Below are 9,352 nucleotides of genomic sequence, written 5' to 3' on the forward strand. Positions count from 1 at the left end.
GTCTTCCAACCAGTAGTCCAGTTTGTATTCTTTCCCCTCTTCCACCTCCCAAATTTGTCACCCACACTGCAGGAAAATAATTGTTGTGAAAGGCAAATTCCACTCCACTACTGCTTAGTTTAATAATCATGTAATGACTTGCTTTGTCACAGGATCATGTCCAAATGCCTTGGAGAGCCATGTGAGACAGTCTTCCTCTGTGTGCTTCTGCAATTCTCCAGCTTCACCTATTTCCCTTCTGTCATTTCTAAATCATCAGTGCACAAACCATGGACACAACGTGCACAGTCACATGCCATGCACCAGCCATCTCAAACTGTTTGCAATGCAGAGAGGAAGGTACTAGGTTGCCAGATGGCTTCACTCCCCTCTATTTGTGGTGTTCACATTGCCTTGTCAAACACCTGCCCATCTTTCAAGAGTCAATTCAAGCATACCTATTCTGAAAGACCATTCCAAACTCTTGCCCTCTTCCCACCACTTCCAAGATCTCCTCATTTCTTTCTCTGCACTGCCTCTAAGCCTTGTACTACACCTATTATAATACCCATGCCAGAGATCATCTCTGCCTCCTCCTCAGTGTTACTTCATGATCAAGTAATTTTATTCATCTCCTGAGCTTCTTGGCCCAGGCATTATACTTGGCATGTAAATCAATATCTGGAAAAGAATGAAACAGTCAAATTCAGTGTACTTATTATCTAGTAGAGGGCTTCATTCAATAACATAGTTTTGACTGATATTTGAAAAATTGAAAGATCTTCTTGAAGGCTAGAGTTAGGAAGGAGGGATATTGTATTTATGCTGTTAATAGATATCAGTTGAATGGCCAAAATATTTTGTCAATGACCTAGTGTTAACTGAACATTTACTGTGTTCAGAGTTCTGGATTTGGCCATTTGCAGGGGATGCTTTAAATAGCTTTTGGATATTTCTGAAATGACTCTGGCTTTATCATTTTATTGGGTCAAAATGTTAAATTGTCAGCACAGGTTCTTGGCTTCCAGGCACTTTAGAATAAAGTGCCTGAATGTTTTTTCATCCACTACCCTCTAAAAGGATTTTGAAACACTGTGTCCTTTCCTCATCCATTTAAAAAGATAATATGTAAAAATTTTAACTTGACTTTAAATCATTATAAAAGATGGTGCTTCTGACATTATAAATATTGATTTACAAAAACCACTCTTTTTAATGTACACAATGGAAGCTAAATTAAATACCAAAGTGATTTTGTATCTACCGTGTCATCCATATAAACAACCACATTATAAACAAACTCTTCTAGAAAAGCCAGGAATTTTACATAGTTGTTTCTCTTGTGGAACTCATTTCATTCCTCTTATCCTATAAAACTTAATCCCTATATAACAGTCTCATGTTTGATATCTTTCATTGATTACAAGTGCATTCTTACCTCACTCTCATCCATGTACACCCACCCCTTTTCTCAGGACACCTGCTGAACATTGGTTGAACATCTCTTACTTCAAGAGACAGAAAGGGTACTCACAAAATTGGGAAGGAGAAAAAAGAAAAGTAGAAAAGGAAATCAGTGCAGGACCTGACTTTTGGTGAAGGAGCCAAAAAGGGGAAAACACTCTTACCGGGACACACACAGAGAGGTCAGTTGGGATTGAAGTGGTTCCAATGAGGGTGAGAGGAGGGCACAGCAGGTGCTTGGCTGACAGAACTTAAAGAAACCAGCACAAAATATTTCTGTAATCAATCCTCAGACCTTAAGCTGCTGATGCTGAGCTAGAAATGTCTGCTGAAGCTGAGGGAGAGGACTGAGGCTGATGGCACAGACTGTGTCTCATGGGGTTGGAGTGTGTTGTTTGCTGTGATTGGTAGTGTCTACAGAACAGAACTTCCTGGGACCTGAATTCAAAAAGCAACATTGCTGATGCACATGGTGTGGATTATCTAGGTATCCCATGGACATAATCACTATATCTGCAGATCCAGGGCCCAATTTGGCATTTTCTCAATAGAGGAGAAGCAGGGATCTATCAGAACCATCATAATTTTGGTTTGAGGGACCCAGGGGAAGTTGGGGTAGAAATCAGAATCCATGGCCAAAGGATCTGCACATTTTATAGGCCAAACTGTGATTTCTATCGGGTCCAAGGCAAAGGGTGTGGATATGCTCTGTGGTTGCCTTGGTGGTCCATGTCACAAGGAAGAGAGTGCCAAGAGCAGAGATCTGGGTGTACAGCTGGGGAAGTTGAAACCTTTCCATCAGCCTTGTCTACCACATGCAAATGTGACAATAGGGATGGCACTGACCTGGTACTGCACTGAGGACCCAGCTGGGAGACTGAAGGATCATTGCAGCAGGCCCTAATGCATGACTTCTTTAGATTTGTTTCCACTGGTGTTTCTGTGTAGAATTTGGACATTCCCATGGCAATAGAAAGGACAAGGGAACTGTCATGAGTGTGTATTGGAAACATTCCAAAACCACATACCACAACCTGCACCCCAGAAATGGTTTGGAAGCTTCAATTCCAATAAAAGGAGGAGCCCTAGCCACTCTCCAATCTGTGATAAACACCTAATCAAAATGAGGCTCTGCTAAACAATGAGTAGGTTGTGTTCTCCACAACAAAAACCACATAAGCAATCATAGAAATAACAGGCAATGCACACACAAAAATGACGTGGCTTCACACCATACCAAAAACAGATCTCACAGCAATATCATGGAAATGTGCACAGCCAATATAAGAAACCTTCCACTTAAAAAAGTCCTTCAAGTCTACAATAGATAACTGATAATCTTTAACCCATAAAGATAGAGAGATATAATAAAATGAAAAAGAAGAACCATTCCCAGACCCAACCTCCATCACACTTGGAAACTGAACAAAAAATAAATAAAAAAGGAAGCATGTGAAAACCCTTATCTACAGATCAGACTGAAATAAAAATTAGATTATGACTTCTGTAAAAAAAATTGTTTTGCTTTTGTAAAAAGTCTGAATTTTCAAAGCCACATTTTATATTCTCCACCTTCTTTTTCTTGTTAGTGAGCCTGAAAAAGGTGTTTCCTCAATGACCAAGAAGATCTCAGGTGTTGTCAGCAGGACTTAAAGCAAGCCTCCTCTTACTTGCTTCACCAAAAGAATATCGACATACAGTTCCTGCCACTGAGCCTAGAAAGAAGGCAGTGAGACAACATTCAACATTGTTAATCATCAGAGAAATGCAAATTAAAACCACAGTGAGATATTTCCTCATACCTATCAGGATGGCTATCATCAAAAAGACCACAATAACACAAACATTTGGCAACAATGTGGAGAAAATGGAACCCATATATCCTGTTGATATACAGTTTATACAGAGACTAGTGTGTGAGAGCTGAGTCCTGGAGGCCTGTGACTTACCCAGGAGTTCAAGTCATTGCAGGCAGCAGGTGCTTCTTGAAATCAGTTTTCAGCCCTGGCTGTCCTTGGGCATCAGTCTCCCCAGGAGCTGAGTTCCCCAGCATCACACCCCCTCACCCAGAGATTCTGATACAATTGGCCCAGGCATCCAGATTTGAAAAGCTTCCCACTTAATTCAATGTGCAGTCACATTAAGAGACACTGTGAGCAACTAGTTCACTCTGTGTTTAGTCAGTATAGTTTATACACAAAAAGCAGGAACAGTAGGAACAATAGAAATGCAAACTATTACAACCACCATGGAAAACAGGATGGTGGCTTCTCAAAAAACTAAAAATAGAACTACTGTATATTCTAGCAATTCCTCTTCTGGGTATTCATCCAAAGAAAATGAAAACATTAACCTAAAAAGATATATGCTCCCCAACGTTCATGGCAGCCTTATTTACAATTGCCAAGATATGGAAGCAAACTAAGGGTCCATCAACAAACGACTGGATAAAGAAGTTGTGATATATATACAATGGAATATTACTGAGCCATAGAAAAGAATGAAATGTTGCCATCTGCAATAATATGGATGGACTTGGAGAGTATTATGCTGAGTGAAATAAGTCAGACAGGAAAAACAAATACTGTATAATATCACTTATATATGAACTCTAAAAAAGAAAACTAGTGAACACAACAACAACAACAACAATAACAACAACAACAAACAGACTCACAGGTACAGAGAACAAACTAATGGGTATCCATGGAGAGAGGGAAGAGGGGAGGGCAAGACTAGGGTAGGGGATTAAGACATACAAACTACTATGTATAAAATAAATAAGCTAAAAGATATATTGTACAGCACAGGGAATATAGTTGATATCTTATAATAACTATAAATGGAGTATAACCTTTAAAAACTGCAACCTGAAACATATAATATTGTACATCAACTCTACCTCAACTAGAAAAAAAGTCTAAGACCAGTTTGCCCCATGTGACCCAGGTCCCTCCAGTTTTGCCTTCTTTTCCTATCTGTAGGGCTCAGTGTCATCATCTGTTAAATAAGGTACTCAGGCTACAAGACCAGCCCGACTTCAAGAATCCCATAAATCTACTGAACGTGAACTAAATGATCAAATGAGAAAACTCAACCCCAGCATGAGCAATCCTTACTGCTGGCAGAATTTTAATATCCACCATGATGAAATGAGGACTAAATAGTGCACATTTGTTCCTTGCTTTCATGGACAGGAAGACACAGCTAATGTTATGTGAGATTAAAAAAGTAGGCAGAGCAAGACACATACTGCACTAAACTTTAATACTCCCATCTTCCTTTGCTTTCCCTTCCTTGCACATTTACTGGAGGAGAGAGGTGTTTAATTAAGATTATATATCAATAAAAACCAAATTATAATTTGTTTTTACCCATCATAGTTGTCTATATAGGAAAATGTTTTACAATAATAAAAATAACATTTGTTAACTATAAAATTTCAATTAATTTTAAAACACAAAGTGTAGAAAATAAGAGTTATCCATCTCTCATGCCCAGAAATATTTTATTTCCTTTAAGGAGTTTAGCAAATATCATTCAAAACCTTTCCTTATATATATATGTATAAAGAATATTTTAACTAAAATGAAATAATACTATGTGTAAATTTTACAACTTGCTTTTCCATTTAACAATATATACTGTAGACGTCTTTTCATTTGAATTTACATTGATTTATCTCATTATTTTTAAAGACTGAATAGTATTCTACTGTCCAGATGAAATAAACTATATTAAGCCCTCCCTACTTAGCCTGGCCCTCTCCTTCCTAAGGTTCAGGTCCCTGCATCTGAGAAGGGAAGACGTGGTCTGGGGGGAAGAGCAGGACATGCAGGCAGAGGTGAGCAGCCAGGGAAGCAGGGCTGGCTGACCACCACTTTCTGACCCTTCCCTCTGGCTGTCAGCAAGTATCCCTTCATCTGACAGTTACATGAACTGCCTTTTTCTCCTTTCAAGTTTCAAAATTCCCTGCACTCAAAGAATTTTGGAGAAACATTACATGAGCATTTTCTGATTGTTCATTTCAGGTTCCTCCTTCTCTCTGACAACAACACATCTGGCACTAATCTAATACTCACGAAGCAAGACCAGCGAACTCACAGAAAGCATGAGGGGAAGGACCCCCTTGATCTTTCAGTCAACATGGAGGGTTAAAATTGTTCAGTTTAAAATACAGCTGGGCAGATAAGAATAAGAGATATTAGAATTTTTAAATCAAATACTTCTGGTTAACTGAGTCATATTGCCAATTATTTAAGTCATCCAAACTCCAAGAAAAATATTTTACCAGGAATCTGGCCCTTAACAAATCCTATAAAACAGAAGTCAAATAGAACTGTCTGCAATCTGATGTTAAGAATCTATTTTTCTCAGAATGCTGGGCCTTTAATTCCAGAATGAAATCCAAGCACCTTACCCAAGCAGCTTACACCTTATACAGCAGATGGTGGACATCAATGGGACAGTTCTGTATTACTTTGTCAACAACATCTGAGATGGATTCCATAAAATCCGGGTTGGCAAACTGAATTTTATACAGATATAAAAGAAACATTACGCATTTCTCTCAACAACTTTTTTAAAAAGTAACTTTAACAAATACAGAATTCACTATGCCTTTAAAACCATCACATTGGAATGAATGTGTCAAATTAATCCAAGTGACTCTGTGCATGGAGTGATGATGACATGTCCCCTCAGGAGATGAAATGTGTGGCTTTAGTGAAGGAAAAACATCAAACAGTAACAAAGACAGACCAGCCCTGCGTTAGAATACACAGTGACTCACAATTTATGTGAGATTGTAAAAACAAGTGCACAGTATATGTGACGTGTAATGAAAAATATTGTGAGTAGATAATGAGCATATCATGTGTAGACACTAATGTCATGAAAAAGTTAGCCAGGATATAAGAAAAAACCTAGTCAGTGACTCACACTGTAAATCTGAGCTAGAAGACTGGGAAGGGGGAATGGTGGTGGCTTCTAAGTGAAACAATCAATATGGTAACAATCATGTTATTGAGTAAAAAATCTTACATTCAATTCCATAAGTGAAATAAGCTAAAGTATAAGTAATTCAGCTACAAAATTCTGAAATATGCTTTAATAAATCATTGAAAGTGTTAATGTGCTCGAGGGAAGAAGGCACCATGTAGCTGTTCACTGGACGTTGTTGGTTTATGTGTATTTTAACTGAAGACTATCACAAACGATGAGTACCGTGATATTAGGTACAGTCAGACATACATTGTGTGCAATTTCCCTGAACAAATGATCATACACATCGAAGAACAGGCAGTGGTTTGTATTTACCTATTAAATGTAAACTGAATGAGGCAGAAAAATATACAAAATACAAATAAAGTCCATTTTACTTAAACCTTAAAATATTGCCTCTTAGTTACTGCTTTTGCAAAAGCAGTAATCATTCTTTGTGACTACTCATTAAACTGATAATATCTCTAATTCTTCTTTCCAAGGCTGTCCTCAGACAGAAGCTTTAACTTGCAGCAGGGAACACAGCAGGACCAGCTGTCCTGGGTTAAAAGTTGGAATGAGGACGGATCGTCATGAGTGATGGGAAGGTTATATATACACTATCATACTCTTACACAAATTCCAATCAGTCCTTGAGATTAACTAGTTTTCATATTAGTATGAAATGAATTTCAAATCCATTATCTTCTATTGCTCTTAAAGCTTCTTCCTAACCACAGTTGGTTTAACCAACCATTAACTGTTTAACAGATAGCCAGACCCAAAAAGGAGCACGCTGAAACACCCAGTCAAGTGGGTGGACCATGCAGGAGCCACAGCAGCCACTGAGGCTGCAGCCTACACTCCCAAGGTCCTCCCTGAAAGGTGGCCACCTCACTCAGGAGCCCCACGGAGAGCCACTCTTGCACAAACGAGGTGGCAGCATCGCTCCACACACATCATTCTCTGCACACTCAGAAAGCAAATGTCTTACCTCTGGATGAAAGAAAATTTCAGGGCCTGGGAACCTTTCGTAGCCAACATCCATAATGAACTTCTTCTGGCTGATGGTATTATTCCCTGTGTGCTGTTTGATCTACTTCCACGGATCCACGTCATACTTGGCAAACTCCTTGACTATATCGGGGCAAATGTGACAATACTTCTCCTGCAGACACACACACAAAGATGTCACCAGGCATTAGCCACCACCCAGTCTGCCCTCCAGCAAACACCCAGTAGCTCCAGCATCACATACCCCGACATCAGTCCTGCCCATGGCCACAGCTCCAAGGGACACTGGGCACAGTGATGTCTAACACCTATGCTCTGGCCATGTACATTTGCTTTCTTTCTAGCTCTGCTGTTAGTCCCAGCCTCACTCTGTCACATGTTGCTGCCTACTATCTGAGATGATGTCTGACGTTGCCTAACAAGTCCCTCGTCTCCATCTCCTCTCACCTTACTTCTTGTATGCCCCCACTTGGCACCTGCCCAGGCACTCACTGCCACCCACTGGGACCAGCAGACCCGCATCACAGCCCAACCCAGATCTGAAGGCAGCAGATCTGGCCCTGTGCTCACCAGAGCCGATCGGCAGGTGGTTAACCTGCTGTGCGGTCTGACACAGCACTCTCAGTGGCTCCACAACAGAGTGAGTGCCTAGGAACGTGGGATGCACAAGTGACTAAAACACACACAGACCCCTGCCCACTGGCCCATACACTGGTTGAGAGTCAGAGAAACCAGTGATGGTGATAAATAAGTAAATGGCACAGCACTTTTTAAGGTTCTGGGACCATGAACCAAAGAAAAGGTCGACTTTGGCAGGATGGAGCTGTCACACATTGGGCATGAGAACATTCTCAGTGCCAGCCCCAGCCTGTGCTGTGCAAAGTGTTTCCTCAGCTGATGATGCCTGACTGGGGGTCTCTGGGTTGATCATCTGTCCTTAGAGCTAACCTCACAAAAACAGCAGGTGGCCCCTGGGTACCGGATTCTGAAAGTCAGCTTCCGGTGGGCCAGGTGGGCTTTGTTCAATGCCTGCACTGTGTCAGGCCCAAAGCTGGTGCTCAGGAGGACCTCTGAAGGCATTTTCATGATACTAAGTTCAAAATTTCTTAGAATCCCTGAAATGAAACCTAATACTATCCTTGGTATACTCTGCACAACTGTAAGACTGATGGGCCAGACGCTACACACCCCTGTGCTCACTGATAACTGAGTGAGTGGGTCAGTCCATACAACTTCAAATCTACCAGGCTGAGGGCAGAAACAGTAAGTTGTCCTAAAACACCTGGTCAATGTCTTGTAGTATCTCAGAGGCTTAACTGAACACAGGAAATACCTCCACAGAGTTGACGGTGTGCAGTGTGTCAGCTCCAAGACCTGGACCACCGCTGCCCCCACCAACAGAATCCACGCATCCACAGGCCCACTCCTGCCCACAGGGGCAACAAGACACAGGGTAACTCTGACCCACCTCCACAGAGAGAAGTGGGGCAAGAACTAACTGACAATGGGGTTGGGGCAGCTGACCTGCAGGGAACACAAGGAGTTCTTTCACTCCCGACCTTCATGGCTGAGTGATACACTGTCACTGCCCAAATGGGCCAAACCTGGTTCAGGGTCAGAGATGGACCCCAGAGAGCCAGTGAGGAAGGTAAAGCCCACTACGAGGACTAGGAGAGCAGCCTCTGTCAGTCAGCACACTCAGGGCCCCGCTCACCTGCATGACCACCCTGATGGTCACGAGCCAGAGGCTGTGAGACATATTGGTAACAGGAGTGGGTTGGTGAGGGAACTTGGGTCAAATATCCAAATTTATTTCCTTGAAGAAACACAAGGAAAGGACTAGGGGAAGTTCTAGGAAATATTTTAACATGAAAAGAAAGTTTTATGCTACTTTTGTAAACCTTCCCCCAGA

Source organism: Camelus bactrianus, chromosome 26 (assembly GCF_048773025.1).
Source record: "Camelus bactrianus isolate YW-2024 breed Bactrian camel chromosome 26, ASM4877302v1, whole genome shotgun sequence".
Taxonomy (NCBI): Eukaryota; Metazoa; Chordata; class Mammalia; order Artiodactyla; family Camelidae; genus Camelus; species Camelus bactrianus.